General features: G+C 46.6%; 1 non-coding gene across 1 annotated transcript; it reads right to left on the reverse strand.

Annotated features, from left to right (window-relative positions):
* Positions 1-15,355: 15,355 nt before the first annotated feature.
* On the reverse strand, positions 15,356-15,426 carry TRNAG-CCC (transfer RNA glycine (anticodon CCC)). The gene has a single exon. It is a non-coding gene; the product is annotated as a tRNA-Gly (tRNA).
* Between the last annotated feature and the right edge of the window lie 8,736 nt (positions 15,427-24,162).

Genomic DNA, 24,162 nt, shown 5'->3' on the forward strand with positions numbered 1-24,162 from the left:
TTAACATTCGATTTGAGTGTAACAACATAGGGTGGAATCTCCAAATGACCCACATCAGTAGGACCAGTAGCCCAAAGAGTATCAGGGAGAGAACGCAATTCCAGTGGAAGTCGATCTTTAGATAAATACATTGGAGAGATCACTTTCTTACCCAATGTAAGCTGTACTCCTGTAGGAGAACAATGCAATGTCGCATTCAATCTTTTCAACAAATCCAAGCCTAACAAATTCTTACCACAACCTGTCGTTAAAATGAGAGGTGCTTCCAATTCACAAGGCCCTATGGAAAGAGACAAGGGACTAGAAACTGGATTACGAACTGGGGCGCCAGAGAATCCTACCGAAACATTCGTTAAGCCAGACAAAGGTGCGCCAGGGAGTTTAGAGTGCATGATAGAACTCTTTGCTGCACCAGTATCCAAAAGAAAAGGCTCTACTACACCTGATGTAACTACTGCAACATAAGGTCCACTCTGGTCTACTGGAACTGACACTACTCCCTCTGTTTGTCCATGGCTGTCCTAGCAATCATTATAACTAGTATCCTCATTTTCAACATAATAATCGTCAGTGTAGTATTGCGTAGATCTGCCAGTCTGTACATTCTGCTGATCAAAATAATTCATTGAACTCCGAGGAAGAAAAGAACGTTCGTTCTGAGGAAACGCACCAGGTCCTCTACCTCTAGATACTTGCTGGAAACCACCACGACCTCTCAGACCCGACATACCACTTGTACGTTGTCGTAAAACAGGACACTCATTCTTGTAATGACCTTCCTCCCTACAATAAGCACACTGATTCAGACCCAAAGGTGGTCTTGGAGCAAAATACTCAGGCTTCTGTGATATTCTCTGAAAATGTGGAGGTTGCTGAAACTGTGGACGTTGCTGTGACTCTTGCTGATTCGAGCGAGGCGGATACGCCTGCTGCAAAAGAACTTTTGTCTTCAAGTCTTTAGTCTTCTTCTCTACTCTATGTTTCTCATCCTTATCCCTATTCTCATAGTACTGTGCAGTCGCCAATATCTGAGCCGACGAAGAAACAGCCCACGAACTCTCAGAGTCCTTCAACTTGTTACAAAGCTCTGGAAGTAAATTAAAGACAAACTTATCTACGAACAATCTTTGGTCACCTTCCGTACTCATGTCCTGACCACTATGATCTATGAATGTTTCTTCAAACCTAGTGAAGAAATCTGACACACTTTCATCTTTCTTCTGTTTGCATGCTGCTAACTTGTCCCAATTCACTCGTAAAGCCGGCATCATTGTCTTCATAAGGTTGATCATTCTGCCAGGTAAATCTGCAACTAGAGGCTCAGGCTTAGCTCCACCAACCTGTCTACCATCCGCAGCAGTAATATTAGCCCATGTATCACCTAACTCTGGCGCATGATCCTCATGACGAATCTTTGCCCACAAAGGTTGAGGAACTACGTTACCCTACAGCATGTCTATGTTGGATAAATTCATGATGCATGCGTCAACTGTCTGGGACAATTCTTTGTAATAGCCAGCTGGATTCTTACGGGGATCAGGTAAAGACTGTTTAAGGGCCAAAACTTCTACTCTCTTCCATGGAACATGTACCCATACTCTCTGAAAATGAGGCAGGACAGGTGGAACAGCGGCTGCGTCCCCTTCTCTCCAAACTGGGGGAACCTCTCTCATTGGATATTGTTGTACCTTTCTCCTAACTGCGGAATAAGGCTCAAACAGTCGCTGAGAAGGGAAATCGCTCCTAAACGCAAGTACCATCGCAACTGCTTTCTCAATTCCAGGACCCACTATCGTCCCTTTCGCAAACTCAGACTGTACATTTAGCAACTCCACTGGGACTGAACCCAAATCATTATCTTCCCATTCCTCACGAAGGAAAGTACACATAACTTCAAAAACATACCTTTGCTTGGGTGCTTCCCACTGCTGGAAAACATCCACAACTGACTCTAAGTTATACCTCGAAACATTCGAAACCCATCTGCGAGCCAAGAGATCTAACACTGCCCGTTCTTCGGGACCAGGTAGCTGACTACACATTTGTTTACGTGCAGAAACAGGGGTCATACTCAATGACCCAAAGAAAGGAGACAAAAGACCAGTAACAGTATCAGTCATTCGTTGTCGAGCAGAAGGAGAAGCTGTCATAAGGACAGGAGACAAAGTATTTTGAGATGATAGAAGCGTAGGGTTTGTAGGAAGAGAAGTTGAAGGTACAGGAGAATAAGGCAAAGTAGTTTCAGACAAAACCGATAGCAAAGTCGGCGGTCCCAGAGGAGGCTGCGCCGTAGGAGGAAGAACCAGCTGAGCAGGAGCCGGTGGCTGAACAGCAACAAGAGGTTGTGCAACTGGAGGTTGCGGAGGTGCCGTAGCACTCTGTGCATAAGGGGGTGGTAATCTCAACAAATGTGACATCAAAGGATCCTTCTCAGGGTCCTTCGTTGCATTCTCAAGAAGAGATGGCAAAGCTGGATAACATTTATCAATAGCTATATTATGTTGCCTATCTGACACCTCAATTGCTTTATCTTCTTCGTTTTCTTTAAACTGTCTAGCAGCTTGCATTATTGATACATCCTTTTCTCTTTTATCTCTTTTAGCTTGTTTAATTTCTCGTTGTCTGGCTTCTTTACGCCAAAGGCGAAAGGAGTCAAACATTGCCGGCCGGGCTTTCTTCCTGAATAATGCAGCTTCCAAATTATTTAAAATCTCAGTATTGAAACTACCGTGTTGGGGCCATCGTAAGACACCATCTTTCCTAGTGTAGCAGATCCATACCTCATTATACGTAATGGGACCCACGCCGTCTTTAGAATAGAGCTCATAAGTCGGAGTTCCAACCGGAGGTATCGGACACGAATCCTCCAATCGGGAATCCCTGTTGCAACCACAACCAAAGCAAGTACCAAATTTGCTATGATTAGGCATCTTCGCTCACTAATCGAGCTTCAAACTTCAAGGGATTATCTACACCGACAGTCTCGCAAATATACGAGTCCCTCGGCTTTGGAAATTGCAATTTTCAAATCAAAACTAAGGACCAAACAAACTAAGAACCAAAGAACCAAAAACTAAGGACTGGGAGCGACCCACTTATACTTAACTGAGGTATCAGTCATGCCGCCAGAAGACCCGTCTATCTTCTCGCCGTACAAAGCATCACAAATGGGTCCAAGACAGGGTGACAGTCAGGGCAGCAGTCCTTCGTAGCCGTCAGGAAAGCGGGAAGCCTCGCAGCAAAGACCTTCAGTCCACGTTCGACATGCCGGGGTCGATGAAGTGGCGGCCGTCCTCCTCCAGAATTTCCTCACGAAGCTCCTCACGATCTTCAGGCTTGGACCGGTACCGCTGAAGTCGCCCCACGTTGGAAGCGCCAACTGAAGAACCGGGTTTTAGAACCCAGCGGCGCCAGGGGCACGCCCAAAGGCTTCGGGTTCACCTGTCTTAGAATACAGAGACATGGGATACTTCTGAGTGGCGTCAAACATCAAATTTATTGACTGCAGCCAGTAACAGAAGTCCTAGAAATCATCACGGTATGAGTTCTCAGGAGACTGCTCAACTTTACAAAGCAAGTCATCCCTTTTTATGCCAAACATTATGCTTCAGGCAAACATTCCTTGTTTACAGTTTAACCAATCACATGTTTCCACAACAAAAAGTATTGCATGACGACAAACCCATTTTACAGTTGACCGGCCCACAGTCAATCATGGAACAAACCCAACAGTCTTCTTTAGACAAGCCGGACAAACCCATAATAAAAAGGACCACAACCCATATCGTAAATAGACCTTAAAAGAAGAAACAGAAACAGATAGAAGTAGGATAAGGCATGTTTGTGTGCAGTAAAACTTTATGATGTCCTGTGCTCTGATCCTTAATCTTGATCAGCTAAAGGGCAGGAACTGGTTTAACAAGGTCAGCTTCAGGCAACAGGGTCAGTTCACTCAGGTCAAACAGGAGTCAGCACGAACTCGAGGTAAGGTGTACATGTCCTTAAAAGACTGGTTCAGCCGCAGTCGTGGGCCTATGTGAGGGCAACCACAAAATGGCTGCCATACACAAAATGGAACCCACAGGTTCGGAATTCACAGAACCTCAAGAGGAACGAAGCTGTGACGTGAGACAAAGAACATGAGTTAGCAAAGTAGCAAGCGGAATTGATCTGAGAAACTCTTCCACTGTATACCACTATACCACAAATAGTGAAACAGGAGGCAATAACACATTTTTGTAAAACACAACACGGTGTATGAACATATGTATGTCATTACATCGCATACTAATACCACGCATGCCATTACAAAGCAGGTGTTACTAATCAATGTCAATGACATCCCATGCCATTACATCGCATACTTTTACCACGAGTATGCCTTTACCACGCATGCCATTACAACGCAAAGGCATGCGTGGTAAAGCTATATTCGAGGTAAAAGTATGCAAGGTAAGTGACAACCCTACCCCTGCACCTACACAACACACTACTCCCACCCCTACACTACCCCTAACCCAAAAACACTACCACACTACATTACTCACACTACTCCCACCCCTACACCACCCTAAACCCAAAAACACTACTACGCTACCCACACTACTCCAACCCCTACACTACCCCAACCCATAAACACTACCACACTACTACACTACCCACACTACTCCCACCCCTACACTACCCTAAACCCTAAAACATTACTACGCTACCCACACTACTCCCACCCCTACACTACCCTAAACCCTAAAACACTACTACACTACCCACACTACTCCCACCCCCACACTACCCCTAACCCAAAAACACTACCACACTACACTACCCACACTACTCCTACCCCTACACCACCCTAAACCCAAAAACACTACTACGCTACCCACACTACTCCCACCCCTACACTACCCCAACCCAAAAATACTACCACACTACTACACTACCCACACTACTCCCACCCTACACTACCCTAAACCCTAAAACACTTCTACGCTACCCACACTACTCCCACCCCTACACTACCCTAAACCCTAAAACACTACTATGCTACCCACACTACTCCCACCCCTACACTATCCTAAACCATACAACAATGCTATTCTACCCACACTACTCCCACCCCTACACTACCCTAAACCCTAAAACACTACTTCGCTACCCACACTACTCCCACCCCTACACTACCCCAACCCAAAAACACTACCACACTACTACACTACTCCCACCCCTACACTTCCCTAAACCCTAAAACACTACTACGCTACCCACACTCCTCCCACCCCTACACTACCCTAAACCCTAAAACACTACTACGCTACCCACACTACTCCCACCCCTACACTACCCCAACCCCAAAACACTACCACACTACTACACTACTCCCACCCCTACACTTCCCTAAACCCTAAAACACTACTACGCTACCCACACTCCTCCCACCCCTATACTACCCTAAAACACTACTACGCTACCCACACTACTCCCACCCCTACAATACCCTAAACCCTAAAACACTACTACGCTACCCACACTACTCCCACCCCTACACTACCCCAACCCCAAAACACTACCACACTACTCCCACCCCTACACTTCCCTAAACCCTAAAACACTACTACGCTACCCACACTCCTCCCACCCCTACACTACCCTAAAACACTACTACGCTACCCACACTACTCCCACCCCTACACTACCCCAACCCAAAAACACTACTACACTACAACACTACCCACACTACTCCCACCCCTACACTACCCTTAACCCCAAAACACTACTACGCTACCCACACTACTCCCACCCCTACACTACCCCAACCCAAAAACACTACCACACTACTACACTACCCACACTACTCCCACCCCTACACTACCCTAAACCCTAAAACACTACTATGCTACCCACACTACTCCCACCCCTACACTACCCTAAACCCTAAAACACTACTACACTACCCACACTACTCCCACCCCTACACTACCCCAACCCAAAAACACTACCACACTACTACACTACTCCCGCCCCTACACTACCCCTAACCCAAAAACACTACCACACTACACTACCCACACTACTCCCACCCCTACACTACCCTAAACCCAAAAACACTACCACACTACTACACTACCCACACTACTCCCTCCCCTACACTACCCTAAACCCTAAAACACTTCTACGCTCCCCACACTACTCCCGCCCCTACACTACCCTAAACCCTAAAACACTACTACACTACCCACACTACTCCCACCCCCACACTATCCCTAACCCAAAAACACTACCACACTACACTACCCACACTACTCCCACCCCTACACCACACTAAACCCCAAAACACTACTACGCTACCCACACTACTCCCACCCCTACACTACCCCAACCCAAAAATACTACCACACTACTACACTACCCACACTACTCCCACCCCTACACTACCCTAAACCCTAAAACACTTCTACGCTACCCACACTACTCCCACCCCTACACTACCCTAAACCCTAAAACACTACTATGCTACCCACACTACTCCCACCCCTACACTACCCTAAACCCTAAAACACTACTATGCTACCCACACTACTCCCACCCCTACACTACCCTAAACCCTAAAACACTTCTACGCTACCCACACTACTCCCACCCCTACACTACCCTAAACCCTAAAACACTACTACACTACCCACACTACTCCCACCCCCACACTACCCCTAACCCAAAAACACTACCACACTACACTACCCACACTACTCCTACCCCTACACCACCCTAAACCCAAAAACACTACTACGCTACCCACACTACTCCCACCCCTACACTACCCCAACCCAAAAATACTACCACACTACTACACTACCCACACTACTCCCACCCCTACACTACCCTAAACCCTAAAACATTACTATGCTACCCACACTACTCCCACCCCTACACTACCCTAAACCCTAAAACACTACTACACTACCCACACTACTCCCACCCCCACACTACCCCTAACCCAAAAACACTACCACACTACACTACCCACACTACTCCTACCCCTACACCACCCTAAACCCAAAAACACTACTACGCTACCCACACTACTCCCACCCCTACACTACCCCAACCCAAAAATACTACCACACTACTACACTACCCACACTACTCCCACCCTACACTACCCTAAACCCTAAAACACTTCTACGCTACCCACACTACTCCCACCCCTACACTACCCTAAACCCTAAAACACTACTATGCTACCCACACTACTCCCACCCCTACACTATCCTAAACCATACAACAATGCTATTCTACCCACACTACTCCCACCCCTACACTACCCTAAACCCTAAAACACTACTTCGCTACCCACACTACTCCCACCCCTACACTACCCCAACCCAAAAACACTACCACACTACTACACTACTCCCACCCCTACACTTCCCTAAACCCTAAAACACTACTACGCTACCCACACTCCTCCCACCCCTACACTACCCTAAACCCTAAAACACTACTACGCTACCCACACTACTCCCACCCCTACACTACCCCAACCCCAAAACACTACCACACTACTACACTACTCCCACCCCTACACTTCCCTAAACCCTAAAACACTACTACGCTACCCACACTCCTCCCACCCCTACACTACCCTAAAACACTACTACGCTACCCACACTACTCCCACCCCTACAATACCCTAAACCCTAAAACACTACTACGCTACCCACACTACTCCCACCCCTACACTACCCCAACCCCAAAACACTACCACACTACTCCCACCCCTACACTTCCCTAAACCCTAAAACACTACTACGCTACCCACACTCCTCCCACCCCTACACTACCCTAAAACACTACTACGCTACCCACACTACTCCCACCCCTACACTACCCCAACCCAAAAACACTACTACACTACAACACTACCCACACTACTCCCACCCCTACACTACCCTTAACCCCAAAACACTACTACGCTACCCACACTACTCCCACCCCTACACTACCCCAACCCAAAAACACTACCACACTACTACACTACCCACACTACTCCCACCCCTACACTACCCTAAACCCTAAAACACTACTATGCTACCCACACTACTCCCACCCCTACACTACCCTAAACCCTAAAACACTACTACACTACCCACACTACTCCCACCCCTACACTACCCCAACCCAAAAACACTACCACACTACTACACTACTCCCGCCCCTACACTACCCCTAACCCAAAAACACTACCACACTACACTACCCACACTACTCCCACCCCTACACTACCCTAAACCCAAAAACACTACCACACTACTACACTACCCACACTACTCCCTCCCCTACACTACCCTAAACCCTAAAACACTTCTACGCTCCCCACACTACTCCCGCCCCTACACTACCCTAAACCCTAAAACACTACTACACTACCCACACTACTCCCACCCCCACACTATCCCTAACCCAAAAACACTACCACACTACACTACCCACACTACTCCCACCCCTACACCACACTAAACCCCAAAACACTACTACGCTACCCACACTACTCCCACCCCTACACTACCCCAACCCAAAAATACTACCACACTACTACACTACCCACACTACTCCCACCCCTACACTACCCTAAACCCTAAAACACTTCTACGCTACCCACACTACTCCCACCCCTACACTACCCTAAACCCTAAAACACTACTATGCTACCCACACTACTCCCACCCCTACACTACCCTAAACCATACAACACTGCTATGCTACCCACACTACTCCCACCCCGACACTACCCAAAACCCTAAAACACTACTACGCTACCCACACTACTCCCACCCCTACACTACCCCAACCCAAAAACACTACCACACTACTACACTACCCACACTACTCCCACCCCTACACTACCCTAATCCCTAAAACACTACTATGCTACCCACACTACTCCCACCCCTACACTACCCTAAACCCTAAAACACTACTATGCTACCCACACTACTCCCACCCCTACACTACCCCAACCCAAAAACACTACCACACTACTACACTACTCCCACCCCTACACTTCCCTAAACCCTAAAACACTACTACGCTACCCACACTCCTCCCACCCCTACACTACCCTAAAACACTACTACGCTACCCACACTACTCCCACCCCTACACTACCCCAACCCAAAAACACTACTACACTACAACACTACCCACACTACTCCCACCCCTACACTACCCTAAACCCAAAAACACTACCACACTACTACACTACCCACACTACTCCCACCCCTACACTACCCTAAACCCTACAACACTACGACGCTACCCACACTACTCCCACCCCATCACTACCTTAAACCCTAAAACACTACTACGCTACCCACACTACTCCCACCCCTACACTACCCTAAACCCTAAAACACTACTACGCTACCCACACTACTCCCACCCCTACACTACCCTAATACACTACAATAAACAAACACTACAACACTACACTACCCTAAAACCTAAATCACTACACTACATAAACCTTACACTACCCTCCCTAATACACTACACTAAACAAACACGACAACACCACAACACCCACTAAAACGTTTTTAAAAGAACACCTGCAACATAAACATTACCACACTACATTTAAACTACCCTAAACCCTACAAAAGTAACCCCCACCCCATGCACAAACGCCCTTACCTCTCTCCTCTCCAGCGTCGCCGTCAGATCCTGCTTCCTCCTACCTGCTTGCTTCACGTTGTTGTGAGGAAACAGCCTAAGTTTCCTCACATCGACGTGGATAGCCGTCGCCGCCGCCATTACACATTACATCGCATGCGTTGTAAAAGCGCATGCGATGTAATGGTATGCGTGGTTTTACCACGCGTTGTAACATTGCATGCATTGTAATTAGGGCTCCCGGTTTTCCGTTTTTACGGATATTTACATATAAATACAGACGGAAATCTATATTTCCTTTGTCTGTATTTATATATAGAAACGGCAAAACCCTAGCAAATGTTGCAGCGCTGCCGCTGCATGCAGTTTCCTTTGCACGCTGAAATTCATTTAAATCCCTTCCAATCAGGGTCTTTTAGCGCCCTCATGTGGACATATTGGCTGAGGGTCTTTCAAGGACGGCCGATCCCCTGAGGGCAATCCTCGTCTGATCCAAGCCTCAGTGTGTGGGCGTGCCAACATCTCAGGCCTCTCCCTCATAACTTTTTGCCTTTATTTGGGGGGCTCACCTGACTGTATTTCTTCTTTCCCTGCACTACATACCACCAGCCTTTAAGACGCCTTCCTGTTGCCACCATCAGCTTCTGTTCCTGCACCGGCCCTCCTCTTTCGTTCAGCATCTCCAGGGCTCCGCCACTTATGTTAGTTAGCTCTGTGCCAGCCTGCCGCAGTTTCTACTCGCAAGGTAAGGCAGCAGCAGGGGATCGTATCCTCCGTCGTCATGTGGGTGGGGGGGGTTGTCTTTACAGTACAGTGCTTCGATTTTTGATTACATGTACAAACTTCAATAGAAACTGTTTCGGGGTGGAGGGAAAGGCAGCGCCGTCACGCCATGCCATGATTGATTGATTGCTGCCTAGTTAGCCCGAGGGTTAACGAACTGGGGGGTGGGGGGCGGGATGGGGGCTTCTGCTTAGGGGCTCAGAGCCGGACTTTAAGATAGCACCAACATTAGAGGCAGCAGGGGGTCCCTTTGGCGGTCACAGGTCACTCCTTGGCTGAGCAGGGACTGCACCCTGAATACAAACATCCCCAGACCTCCCTTAGCGCACCCAGAGCACCAATTGATTAGCTCATTAGCTGCCTTATGCTGAGGATGGTTTTGCTAATATGTGTCAGCAGGTGTGAGACGTTGAGGGAGGGCAAGCGGTTAATGCAGTGTTAAAAACATTGTCCACACTATGATAGTGTAGGATTAAAACCACTTACTGGCAAAGGAGACAGAAACGAGCTCTTAGTGACACTGACAAGGCTAGAGCAAGACGACGGAAGTGCCGATGTTAGCATGACCTTAATCCACACAGCACCATGCGCCAATCAGAATATTGGCGCCCGGGGCCTGGGCCCAGCTCGTCCATGCTGAAGGCCGGCCCAGCTGGGGTGCATCAGTTTGCACAACACGACACCTCTGTTTAATAACTGGGAGTTAGCGGGGAGCAGCGTGCAATGGATAGTTTAACATCACTTCCAAAACCACTGCCTTTAATCCGATTACATTTATAGAGCTGACGCATTATATTTTCATGTGCATGCTTTTCTTTAGTTTTATTGTGCACACTGTGAAGGCCATCCATTCCTTGCACTCTGCGAGCTTCAACAAAATCAGCTAGGAGTGGCAAGGTGACCATCGGGCATAAAGTTGGTTTGGGAAGAGAATAAAGCCAGTATTTAAGTAAATGTGCCTGAGAATTGCAGCCTATAATATTCACCTTTATGTTTTGTTTCCCCCTCAGAGAGACCTGCTTTTGAAGGTTTAAACGTCCTCATGCTGCAGCCAGGGATGAGAATGATTTGTGTTCTTCGATTCGGTAGTTCAGATAAATGCACAACTACATTTATACATTTCTAGTCAAACTGACATTAAACAAAATTAAGCATTACGTGACGTCCCTTCCCTCGATTGTTCTCCAAGCCTATGCTAAAGCTGTATTTTATACTTGACTGTAGTGCGAGTACTAAGTTGAAAATCAGTAGAGATTACAGGGAGGAAGTTAACAGAGATAACAAGAGAGACTGCAAAACGGAGAGAGAGCAAGAGGGACACAGCAAGGAGGTAGCACAAGAATGAAGCATAGTGGACAAGAACAGCACTAGAAAAGATAACGGGGGTGGGGGCTGGAGCTGAGAAAAAGAAGAACTAAACCTGAGTGTACGGAGAGAGGCGAAATCCTATCAGAGCACCACACTGAAACCTTACAGCTACTGTCTCTCTAACTTCCTACCATCATTAACTCATTCTGGGCCCTCATGCTGCCCTATTTTTCACACACTTTAATAGTGCTTGGAATGTGCATCTAAACTTGAGTAGGAGGGGTGCTTTTTCAATCGTACTTGTTAGGTCTGGTGGCTTGGTGGACTAATGTGTCCACTGTAGGGGCATGTTGTTCTCGTGGTTACAGGTTTATATCTGGGTTGGCCCACTTCACAAATAGACGTTATGTTACTTAGGCTGCCATCTACATCTTGGAACTAGAAAGTTGTATTTTAATTTTTGTTTCAATTCAAGAAATATGTAACGCACCCTATCCCACAAAAAGACATCAGTGCAATGACATACCGGCGTTCTCAGAAGCAAGAATGGCCAACACTGTGTAATCTTTCTTTGAATCTCTTGGCAATTCCAGTGTCATCAGCAAATATTGAACGGATTTTGAGTGGTCTTCATTTCATTAACAAACCAGAAAGAGCCTCAGTGTCTGCAAAGTCTCTTGAAATGCACATGTGCTTGTACTACAATGGCAAAGTTTTCAGATGAATGTATTGTGTTGACCAATAACAACCAGGCGCAGGTGTGCTTTGTCAATTTAATTAAATGCGGAAAAATACTAGCTGTAGCGGCGTCTTTTGCGCGTGGCAAAAATAAATGTGGATAAATACAGAAAAAATGCCCAAAAAATAAATATGGATAAATACAGACGGAAATGGCCAAAAAATAAATACCATAAAACCGGGAGCCCTAATTGTAATGCATGCGATGTAAAAGCAACGTGTGGTAAAACCCGCGTTGTAATGGCTGCTCCCAGTATGAACTAGGAAATAAAGAAGGTAAATTATTAACCTGGCAGAGAGGAGAGTCAGAGATGGGTGCATCGCATGAACTAGTATCCTCAGCGGACAACAGAGCTATGGCCAATTATTTGGAGTCATTGTATAAATCTGGATTACACCAGGTCCACAGTAAACAGAAGCATTGCACACAGGATGACCAACATAGAACTAGATACCTGAGAGGTTCACCAAGAATACCTCTGGCAATGCCATGTAAAGGACAATGTGAGGGAGGTAGCACTCTGATTTGCATAGACATTAATGGCCTTCTGAGTTGATAATATTTATTAAAGGGGTGTACTGTGCTCAAACTGAACAGGCAGTGAAAGCAAACAGATTTGGTGTGAAGTGACTCCTGAGGTTGCTATAGTGGGGATGCACTTCCCAGAACAGGCCCATGTCAAGCTCAAGAAGTAGATAGAAATGGTAAAAAGCCACTGGAAGAAGGGCTGGAACAGCAAACTCACTTTGGAGACTGTGCTGTGGGACCCTAATGTTTGTGAAATTTGCTGGAATCAGAAGAGTTTGAGAAATGGGACCTATTGTGGATTTTCAAGTTAGGGTATATGTGGGTGTTGACAGGGCTTCAACCATTGGGTAGCTCCAGTAGGATCTGGGAGTATCAGATACACAATCCTAAAAATATATGCAGGTCTATCACACACTTGAAAACAACAAGGACAGTTGGGTAGACATTTAAGAGGCACGCCTGGCACAGGAACCTCAGATTTGACATGATAGGAAGAAGAGATCTGTTTTCACAACAAGGCAGGACTCCACGAAGAAGAAGTGCTAAGCTCAGCACCTGTGATTAGCTACCCTCACCCGCTGGATTTCGACACGACCAAGGGAAGAGACCGGTTCCAAAAGAATCATGTTTTACGGAGTGTTGGAGCCACCTTGCTCTAAAACAAATCACTATTAAAACATAGAGTTCTGGCAACACCCACAAAAACATGCCATTTCTCAAATATACAGAACATTGATTAATAACGTAATGGAAAAGTTAAGACCCATAATTGAAAAGAGGCTATAAGTTCACTAGGACAGGAAGATTGGAATGAAGCTTGACGTTGTCCCAGTTGAGTTGCTATAAGGTCAAGGATTAGACTGATACAATTAAAAATACTGAGTCGATTATACTTGAACACTGCTCAGGGAAATTGGAAGGGTACATAATGTTATTTTTAAACCCACCACTCCACTCATTCACTGCACCCGCACTCTTACCCTAATACTTCACAACTGTAGTTTAACCCCTTCGGTTCTGATGACGGCTCCCGGTCGTCATCAGTTACGGTGGCCGTATGCTGATGACAGCCAGGAGCCGTCATGACCACGCCCGCGATCGGAATGTGCCACACAGGTGCAGAATTCCGGCCGCAGCCAGGGGGTTAAAAGAACTCACTCCCGACCTTCCCTTCTGTAGGAACTGCACACCTTTATGCATACCTACTTTCCTGGGGGCGCGTGTACTGGACCTTGATCTGCCCTCTGTCCCTCCTTGTGATTTTGTATATTGAGAGATGCCAGGAAGTTGACGTTCCTGAGAAAGAAAGACCGACTAAGTCCACCTCTATTTCACTGCCATTTTATTCGGGGTCTGCTGTCAGCATTTGTTATCCGACAGCCCCAGTTGTGGGTTTTAAACAACAATAGGGACCACGAGGACGGACACCAGTGAATCACATTGTCTATATGTTGTGTTCAGTGGTCTGGTTTACATCAACGTGAATAGCAACTCTGCTCTTGGAGGCTTACTGTATGCTAATATAGTTGCAATTTCTGATATATGTTTCCCTCGTCTCCATTGCTTGATTTTTGCTTGAAAGAAAGGGTCACCCAAAGTCGTTGAATGTCACTCATAACCACACTGAAATCATGAAAATATCACACTTAAGCAATATGAAACCTTGGCAGCTATGTGAGAGGGAGGGAAGAGCAGCTGTTTTGAATACAAACAATCTGCAAGGGGCGGGAGGTATTGTTCCGGGAAGGGCAGGAAGATTAAGTGATCTGGGAGAAGCAGCGAGGACAGAGGAAAAGACAAAGTAGTGCACTGAAGGTAAACATATTGCCCATAGTTAAAGGATTCATGTAACAGAGGTGGTTTCCAGGGAGGAACAAAAGGAGGGACTACTAAGTGATAGCAATGATAAGCAATCATTTCTAAAGGACAGTGCGAGGAACCAATCAAAAAGTTGAGCGTTTTTTGAAGCTCAAATCTCAGACACTGAATGTCTCTTCGAGGCAGCTGCCTTGGCGAGACCTAAAATTTACAGAAACCAAATCGATCTACAGAGAAATTGACAAAATGTTTACCAGATTATGTTGTACTCCGATGTAGTAAAAGCAGGGAGTGACTTCTTACCCTGGTTCATAATTTAGTCCAGGGCAAAAAATTAAAAGGCCCTTTGCAGTCACTTTTCAAAGTACCAAAAGAACGTGTAAAATCTGTCATTATCTTAATTTGTTTTAAAAAACATTTCCTCGTTTAACTGACTCCGTTTTGTAATAAACCATGTCCGGATAAACAGTTAAGGCAATTGTTTTTATCATTTAATGGGGGGGAAAAAATGGATGCGCCAGCCGGGAATCGAACCCGGGTCGCAAGAATGGGAATCTTGCATGATACCACTACACTACTGGCGCGGATGAGAGGAAATGCTGGCTGGACTGCAAATGAGGGTCAGTCAGCGGTAAATACTACATTATTTGGTATATATACAATGTAATGTATGTTTGAGGCACACTCTAAACATCCCAGTGAGTATAAGACTGAATGCACTAACTTGAAAAGCCCCAGAGACAGAAGCTGTGACCTTTCACCTTTTGGCCTCATTGAACCCCGAACTTTCCCTTCAAGCAGACGCATGTTTTTCTGAGGGGCGGAAGTGTCGCGGGAGAAGGGAATGAATCACCGGAAGTGTTATAGTATAGTTTCTCAGTGTCGACGCTTATTAGTTCCCCTGTTACCCTTCACAGCCTCTGGCGCCAGCTGACCCGCTCCAGGCGAGCGAACGCCGTTTTCACATTTCTCCATCTTAAATGCAAGTCGATGGGGAACATAAACCGCCCCCACCACAAGTTATTCTTGCAAACTCTTGGCCTGTTTGCTGCTAGTACAAACGTGTGCCTGGCAGCAGGTTAGCGTGCCAGTGCCCGGGTACTAACCTGCAGATCACGGAGGTGAGTCCATGGTATGATGCAGATGTTCACAGCTGTATTTGAAACCCAAGATAAACGGGCATCGACAAAGAAGAAGGTTTAGAGTTTGTGTTCTCAGTGTCCACATGTACACATGTTTCAGCACTAAGACCAGCAGGCATATTAGTAAACGTGCACAGCAGGCACACGGGCCTTCAGTCATACAGTAACCCACACATACTATTTTAACATACATGGAATAGAAACTAATTGGCTTTAAATTAAATTAGTGCAAAAGTAAGTACCTACACAAAAACATTCAGCAGTACAGAGAAAAGGGACTGCCTGTAATTTAATTTCCCCCTGTGGGCCTGAGTTTTTGGAGGCTGTTTGGAGCAGGGGGCTGCATAGCTGCTCAGGTTTCAGATTGCTTATGTGTGACATTTCCCTACTTTCAGTGTACTTATGAGTAACATTCAATGACCACACGTGTTGCACTTAGAATAACACTTTCTTGCAAGCAAAATCAAGCAATGAAGTCCATGGAAACAGATTAATATCAGAAATTGCACCCATTATAACAAAAGGATCTCTGTGACAAAAGCAGTAAGCCACTCAGCTATCCACATAAAATGCAGTTCTGTGATCTGCATGGTACACATTCTTCGCAGCAGGCATTCAACCCTCAGCGCTAGCTATGCTGGTGAGTCAAAACTGCCAGTAGACAAAACTCTGACCTCTCTCAGCAGGAACATTATAATCAGCTGCATTATTTGACTTACTTGCCAAGTGTCTGAGAACCACAGCTCTGTGCTGCAGCTGCCTGTTGTCTTGGGTTGCAGCTGAAGTGTCCGTAAGTCTTACTGGCTGCAGAAGGACGTCACAATTAAAATCTGTCATCGTGAGAGGAGCTCTTGGAGTGGTGGCACTGCTGTCTTGACTTGAGAGCTGTGCTGTGTGCCTTTTAACTCCTTAACTGCGGTGCAAATTCCGCTGCGGTGCGGAGTTCTAATGAGTGGGCGGGGCTGCCCTACTAGCGAGGTAGTGCTTGCGACGACCGTTGGCCGTCAGGAACACGGAAAGGGTTAAAGACACTCTGTGTCTCTCCTCTTACCGTGACCGGACACAAAGGTACCCCTGGTGCCCCTCCACCACACACACACACACACCATGGCAGCAGCACATGTGACCAGGTCAGGGAGTACAGGTTGTCCTGTGATTTAGCTGAAAACTCCAGCGGGCTGCAGCAATTCCTGTGGGTACAGGTCTGTCGGCATGATATTGAAATTAAAAGCATACTGCTGCTGCACCCTGTACTGAAGCCGGACCGTGCAGCATTATAATTAAAGCCCCCTGTTTTCCGTTTTTATGGATTTTTACAGATAAATACAGACAGAATACATTGTGCTTTCTGTCTGCATTTATTTTTAAAAGTGGATAAATACAGGAAATGTGCTTCTTTTAAGTGGCTCTTAGTGCTGTCTTTCATGAATTATAGCCCAACTGCTGAGCAGATGGACATCATAGGAAAATAAAAAACAGGATGACATTTCTTTAAATAACTGCATGTATCAATATACATTTCTGGTATAATGCTAATATGTGCCAATGGATGTACTGTTATGTAATATTTGAAACCTCAAAAAGCTAAAACATGACAGACATCAAAGTATGAGAGCGCGTCTATCATTTAAATAAATACAGAAATGTACAGTTTTACAACTACATTTATACGCAAAACACAAAATAAATATGCATAAATACAGAAAAAACAGCCCAAAAATAAATATGAATAAATACAGACAGGAATGTTAAAAAACTAAATACCATAAAACCGGGAGCCCTAATTATAATGCGTTGGCACCAATTGCCGAAAAACAGCAACACAGGGAAGAAGGCGACCCACCACCAGATTCACTTACAGGCTGTCTTTAGTCACTGCTACTAGCAGAATGGAACTACAGGCCAGGTGACTTGGTGCCGCCTCTGAGGCATCCGCAACGTGTCTCAGCTGTTTACCAATCAATGTAGTCAGCTCAGCTGATCCCACGGTAGTTGGCGCCCGAGGTGAGCGCAGGCTGCTAATGTTCAGTTACTTTTTACACACAGACCTGATTGAAGAGGCCGGGTCGAGTCTTACAGCACAGTCTGCACAGTACTCGCCGGCCGTGCAGCTGATAATGCAGCACCCCTCTGACGCTCATGCTCACTTACAGCTTCTCGCTCACAGTACACAGGTGGTGTCAAGCTGCTAAAATGCGTGACTAATGCATTTTAGTGCAGTGATGCAGACCACCAAACTAAAATGTGTTAGTCTAACTCTTGATGCGTGGTACTTGGCAGAACTGGGGCTGGCACCTCTGCTACTTTCTCCAGCTCCCCCAAGTAAAGATCGGGGTTTCAGGAAACAGAGCAAAGAGAGAGGGGAGACACAAATGAGAGAGTGAGGAGGAAGAGAGCAGCAGTGGTTTGAGTATTATTGGCTAATCTGCTTTTAGTTTCCAGTCTGGCCGCGGAGTTTCATGGACATATCAGAAGTAGGCAGACTAGCTGAGCCTGGCAAGCATACTATTTACATCTACAAATAGTCCCCCTACCCTAAACCAAAGAGTACCACTGTCTTTTACAGCTGCAGTTAAAAACAAAGCATAAAGTTAAATAGAAGGGGAGACCGGACATGCAGAATAATGCTTAGTTGACAGTGGGACGATTCATGATTTATGTCCACATATTATTTAACATCTTTGCTGAGGAAATTAAATTTCAAGGGGAGAAAGTAGTATAGCCTCCACTAACTTTCAATCCTTTGCCTCTCTTTCCCGGAAATTGCTTCAACTGGTTGATCTAAGATTTCAATTTCTGTGTCCATGTCATCTATACCACCTTTGGTATGTTCACCTGCATGTAACTGCACAATCAGTGGCGGCTCTTCCACTAAGGTGGAGGAGCGTCGCCCCACTGCCTTGAAGCAGTAAAAGAAAGGACAAATTATTATCATTGTATTTTGTCCTCCTGCTGCAGCAGCTTTGCGTGGTGGGACTGCAAAGCAGGGGGAGGAGGGGTAGCACCCTCCTAAGTGCGCAATGACTGTTTGGCTGCCCCTCTCGTGATGGCCAAACAGTTATGCACCCTTTCCCTGTTCTCCATGCAAGCTGCATTACAGCCTATATGACGAACATGCCCAGGCCCCAGCGTCGAACCACAGCTCTCGGACCAATCATGGCACTGCATTGCAGCATTGTGATTGGTAACCACCCAGGCTCCCCTGACTAATCACAATGCTTCATTGCAACATTGTGATTGGGCAGGGGAGCCTGGATGCCTGCTTCCTTTTTCATTCCTGACGCGAGGGGAAACGACAGAGAGCCGCAGTGGTAAGGTAAGTTTTATTTCTTTTTTAAAATGTCCCCTTATCTCTCCCCTGCCTCAACACTACCGATCCATGCTGACCACTACTGTGCACAATACACTCGGAATGCCCATTCCTTTCTTAACCTCTTTGACTGTAGTGCCCGTGCATGCCATTTCCATTGTTTACGCGAGGCGAAGTATAATGTATACTCATGCTGTGCTGCCATGCCTACCACATATTGTAGCAGGCACTATGAACCTGATTTAGAGTTTAGATAAAGGGTACTTTATCACAAATGTGACGGATGTCCTGTCTACCTTATTACAAGTACATTATTTATCGTTTACAGACTTTTGAAAACTTTGATTGATAGATCTTAGCAGTCAGCCTTCCCATTACTGCCGAGAGATACAGCTAAAAATCAGGGAGAGCCCAGTCCCTCTGCCAAGTAGTAATTTCCTAAGCCTCAATGCAAGACTCCATTTATAGGTTACCAGGGATCACTGCAGCGACCCCTGGCTTGCCCCAAAGTCAGGTCATCATTATGGATGTGAGTTGGGTCGCTCTCTTCTTGTTTTTTTTTAAATTCTATATTGCTCTAATAGTGACTAGTATTACATTATTCACTATCAGTGTTATGGTATTTTTTTTTGCCATTGCCAATATATCCATATTTATTTTTTGTTATTTTTATCTGTAGTTATCCATATTTATTTTGGGGTTTGTGGAAAAATTAAGTTGAAATGAGTATATTTCTACATTTATTTAACCGATAAATATGCACTCATGCTTGAATGTCTGTCATGTTTCAATGCTGTGAACACCAGCAGAAGATACATCAGTGCACTTATATGACAATATGCACATTTCAGTATCAACGTTGTGCATATCTACTGCTGTTTAAGCCTCTTTACTAAAATTATTTTCTTTTTTAACCCCCTTATCTATCAATCCACACATCTATTCGCCTGGCAGTCATGGCAGACAGCATTTAGCATTACTCAGAAAGCAACCCAGTTTTTATCTACATTTAAATATAAATACAGACAAGAAAATGAATGTTTTCTGTCTGTATTTAACTGTGAAAATCAGTTAAAACGGAAAACAGGGAGCCTTACTCAGAAAATAATGTTTGTGAAAGTTTACTTTTTTTTTTTTAATGCAGGGGCATCCCTGGGTGTACACAAGATGTGACATACCACCCCTAATGCAAACAAGGACGATTGGGGTGTAGGTGAGTCACTGGCCAGGGTGGGTGTCAGGACGACGATGAGCTGTGGTTGCTGCCCTTAGATGTCGTCACTCAGTGTGATCTAGGTGAGCTCATTATTTCATGCTGACTCACAATGCTGTTGAACTTTGAACTGTCTGTTATTAAACGCTCCCCAAGTTTAAGTTTATTTGATTTGATTTAGTTCTCAACTGAGAACCACAAATATTTGATACATGATATAAAAATGTAAACAGTTAGATGATAAAAGATTTCATTCTAATACAAAGTTAAAAAGGTTTTTATAATGTAGATTAATTGTAACATACAAATTTATTTGGCGGAACCTTGCAAGGTGAAGTCAAGTCCTGAACAGAGATAATTCTACATTTTATATACATAGGTTGTAGAAACCTTTTTTTGCTTCTACGACTGACGTATTTGGGCAAGTAAACAACAGATGTTCCAGATCATGCTCACCTCCATTACAAAAGTTACAGAGACTACTAGATTTTTCTTTTGGTAGCCACTTTTGTGCAGAAGATTTTAGTGGAAGTATCTCAAATCGGAGCAAATAAATCGATCTCCTAACTCCGTGCTTTAGGTTAAAATAATTTCACGCTCCCCATATTACTCTGCAGTTAACGCCATGCCCTCTCACCTGATTAGAGTCCACCAAGCACATGCAAACAGTGTGCACAGTTTTCCTCCACCGGGTCAGATGCAGGCTTTTTTTTTATTTCTCATTCTTTGTTCCCGGGCTTCAGCAGCTGTTGTAATTGGTGGCTCTCCTTCACTGGTGTATGACATGTGCTGTGGCATTTAGGCTGCCCTTGTGTGGGGAGGCAGACGTGTGTTATCTGGGAGGTCCTGAGCAGGGGTTTCCTCTTTCCAGATGTAAGAGTACAAGGTCTTAAACAGCAGTTCTGATATCCCTTTCTGGGAGAGCTGTTTTTCATTTCTTTAGTAGAGAAAGCTGGTACCAGACCATCTTTGTAGTCTTGGCAGTGTGTTCCTTGAGGTGAGGCTGGTGTCCAGGATGAATCCAAGCGACGTAGCTTTGGGTGTAAGATGGAATTTGAAGCTGTCGAGCTTCATGCTGTTGAGCCAAATTTGTACTATTTTGTTTCTGCTATTCTTGGAAATAGCAGGTATTCTTTCATGGTGGATTCAGCTTCAGATACATTCTGCACATCCAAGTATAGATGAGGTGCAAATAGTGTCTGAAGCATTGGACTTCCGGAGCAGAGCAGACTTTTGTGTGAGTTGTGTATTGTTGGCATATAGGGTAATTTTGATGCTGTTATCAATGATTAGAGCCCCAGGGAGGGCCATGTACAGGTTAAAAATGACGGGGACAGTATGGACCCTTGCGGGGCTCTGTAGATGATAGGGATCTTCTGTGATCTGTGGTGGGTGTCCTTGTGAACCCACTGGTGTTGGTTGAGAAGGTGGGAGGAGAACCAGTAAAAGACAATTACTAGTGAATCTTATTCTAGACTTCAGGGTGTGGACGATGGTTGGATGTTGACGGTGTTGAAGGCAGCCGGGATTTCCGGAGGAAGGGATCATCTTCATTTCTGATCACCAGGGTTTTGACTATGATGTGTACGGGTGCTGCCTCCGCGCTGCAGCACTTTCTGATGCCTTTCCTCCATCAGTGATGGATTTCTGGATCCATAAGTATTCAGCCATAGCACTGCCCTGGAAAGGTGGACCATTGTGTGTTTTGACTTTGTGGGGCAGTTTATGCAAAGCCCAGATTTTCTCCAGTTTAAGGGCCGCTTGTGAAAATGACTGCAAGTCAACATTTTGCAGCTGCTGATCACCATCAGTAGTTGATGCTCATGTTCTGAGGTTGTCTCTCTTGGCTGTGGTGGCGTAAGAAGTGGTTTTGCAGTTGATGCTCACGTCTGCAGTGTTGCACAGATTAATTCTAGATTTACTACCTGTTATGTTACACTCTTATGTGACCATTGGCCTGGGGGCATCACCCATGCCTGTAGCTTGACAGAGTATGCTTTTATCTAGGGCACCTTCTACTATTTAGTCTATATTGAGTCACTACATGTTTCCTCTTAGACAAGTTTTTGTGCACACTGCTCCTTGGTGATCTTGGTGACTAGATGAATTGTGAATAAAAATGGAATCATAGCTAAGTGTCCTGTTAGTACGATGCCTTCCGTTTGTTTTTGCAGCTCCTGAAATATTGTGCACGTGCAGAGTAGACCACATTGGGGGCCATAATGATGTTGTGCGAACCGCCACTGCCTGGCTGCCGGTGGTGGGCGGTGGTGATCCGCGTGCCATCACAACGCAATTTACCCCCGCCATATTACTATGGCAGGGGTACCGCGGCGGACGGAAAGTCCGTCCCCCGCTTTTCCGCCGGTCGGATTGCTGGCCGGGCGGAAAAGGCCAACAATATGGTGGTGGTGCCTTGCAGGCACCCCCATCCATATTAGTATGCCTGTGGTGGGTATGCCTTTCCATGGCAGACACTCCGCCATGGAAAGGCATATGGTAAATTACTTTTGGGGGCCCATAGCGGGCCCCTAGGGGGTGGGTGGTGGGTGGCTCCACTTGGGAGGTACCTATAGTACCCCTCTTCATTGCCACGCACAACATGGCAGGCACCGCGCGGTGCCTGTCATGTTGTGCCTGTCAATGCACTGTATGCAAATTCAACATTTTGGCGGGTGCTGCTTACTGCACCGCCCGCCACAATTTTGAAGATGCGTGATGCGACCGCCAAGGTGGCGGTCGCAGCATAATTGGCCTAGCGGGGGGCGTGGCTTGAGCGCCGATGGCGGAGGTCGCCTAGTAGCTCGGCTCCGCGATCGAGCCATCATTAATCCTGCTCCCGGGGGCTCCCTGGGAAACCCGAACCCTACAAAGAAATCCCCTGTGACCCGAACACCTTTCAACGCGGTTGGAGGTCCGCGGCGATCTCTGGGACGGGGAAGAGACATGGCGAGAGGACTGCGCGGCGGAGGTCAAGATGGCGCCCGCTTCACTCTGACTGCCTCGGAGACGACCGAGGACCCGAAGGCGACAGACGCCCCGGCACCCCCGGCGGGACTGGCGATCCTTCCCCCACTGGGGGGACACCATACAGCCTGCCCCCTGACGACCCCTGGGGGGACTGAAGACGCCCGGCCGCCGGACGAGGTGAACCCCGGTCCGCTGCCGCGAGACGTTGGTGAGGAGCTGCATGGGGGAGGGGCGGATCGGCCTGTTCATCACCATACGGGGGCTGCCGCGGTGGCCCGCGGCACTGGATCTGGCTCCAAGCTTGAAGGAGAGCGGACCGCTCTAGAGGCGCTGAGGGGAAACTGTGGAGTGCCCTCGCCACCCCCCTGGGGCAAGGACGCAATGCATGGCGCCATGGCGCTACACTGAGGAACGACCCCAGGGGGGACTGGAGACGCCCGGCGACCGGTCGTGGAAGACCCCGGTCCGCTGCCACAAGTCATTGCTGAGGTGCTACGTGGGGAGGAGGTGAAGCGGCTCGTTCCTTGCCGCACAGAGGTTGCCGAGGCGGCCTGCCGCTCTAGCTCTGGCCCCTGGTTTGATGGAGGGTGGACTGCTCTGAGGTCGCTATTGAGTTCTGTGGAGCGCCCCCATCACCGCAAGCTGCGAGGACACACTGCGTGGTGCCGTGGTACTCAACTGGGAA

Source organism: Lissotriton helveticus, chromosome 1_2, assembly GCF_964261635.1.
Source record: "Lissotriton helveticus chromosome 1_2, aLisHel1.1, whole genome shotgun sequence".
Taxonomy (NCBI): Eukaryota; Metazoa; Chordata; class Amphibia; order Caudata; family Salamandridae; genus Lissotriton; species Lissotriton helveticus.